At 44.1% G+C, this 1,359-nt stretch overlaps 1 protein-coding gene across 2 annotated transcripts in view; it reads right to left on the bottom strand.

Moving 5' to 3' along the window:
* ELMO1 (engulfment and cell motility 1) overlaps positions 1 to 1,359 on the bottom strand; it is a 694,298-nt gene that overhangs the window by 277,400 nt on the left and 415,539 nt on the right. The gene's annotated exons all lie outside the window — the stretch shown is intronic.

The raw sequence follows: 1,359 nt of genomic DNA on the forward strand, positions 1-1,359 counted from the left end.
GGGTAACACTGTCCTTTTGTTTCAGGACCCGCACCTATGAGGCATCACATACATGATGCTCATTTTACTAATCTCTAAAGAAACTCTTCTAACAGGCATCCAAATCAAACAAAAACAACAGGCAGTTGGGTGGATTCAATCCAGGGCAACCACATTTTACAGGGTGTAACTGCTCCACAAAGCTTTCTTAACTATAACCTTCATGGAAGCAGATCACCAGACGGGACTCCCTTTTACTGTCTCCTGAGTCCAGTGGGACTGCCAACCTTTAGGCTAAGCAGTTGAGCACAAACATTATCCACCACCAGGAACCGCTTAAGAACAAATCTAGGAATATATACCATATATACTCGAGTATAAGCCGACCCGAATGTCAGCCAAGGTACCTAATTTTACCACAAAAACTGCATTAAAAATGTGCTGAAAAACTCGGCTTATACATGAGTATCCAGAAGTGGTACCTACAAAGGAGATGTGAGCAAAAGTCATTCAGAAGTTGTCTGTGGTTAAGGGTCAGCCTCAATTTATCACGGCATCCATGGTGGGCAACTCATCCCTTAAAATAAACCCTTACAGACAATAGCACATCTGAGTTACACAATGTGTGGAAAACTAAATAAACCCAACGTGCTTACTTCTGACTCTACCCCACCAAGTCGTGTAGAAGTGCCGAGAGGCATTGCAAAGCTGCAAATCTTTCCAGAAGCAGACTGCCACAACTTACTGGGCACCTTTCGGTTAGCAGCCAAGCACCTACCCACTGCACCTCCTGCGCACCATGTAAAATGTTTGATGCATGCCTTGATGGGAACACAGACAACATTTACTGAATTATGCAATTTCAAGGTGAATTATCTTTTGTACTACTCAACTATGACCAACAGTAAAAGAAATAACAAAACAACAACAAAAACAAACTAAAGATCAAATTCAGGCCACGAAGTCAATTCTGACTGACAGCAATCTGACAAGATAGTCTAACCACTTCTGGGGGCTCGGAGCCTGTAATACTTCAGACATGCTGTCAGGAGAGGCCAGTTCCTGGAGGAGGACATCGTGTTTGCGAAAGCAGAAGAGCAATGAGAAAGAGGACGGCTCTCAGTGAGATGGCCCCACATGGCGGCTGCAACATGGGTGCCAACGTCAGAGGTGGTGTTTGAAGAGGGCGGGGGACGGGCAGTGTTTCATGCTGTTGTCCAGAGGGTTCCTGCATCAGAACTGACTGGCAGGCAACTAACAATGACAATAATATTTATTAGATATTCATCCATTTATCTATCTTAATGGCTCTGTATATAACTAATAAGGGGTAACACTGTCCTTTTGTTTCAGGACCCGCACCTATGAGGCATCACATAC

This window comes from Echinops telfairi, unplaced genomic scaffold (assembly GCF_000313985.2).
Source record: "Echinops telfairi isolate 266 unplaced genomic scaffold, ASM31398v2 ScPeMD7_7;HRSCAF=31, whole genome shotgun sequence".
Classification (NCBI taxonomy): domain Eukaryota; kingdom Metazoa; phylum Chordata; class Mammalia; order Afrosoricida; family Tenrecidae; genus Echinops; species Echinops telfairi.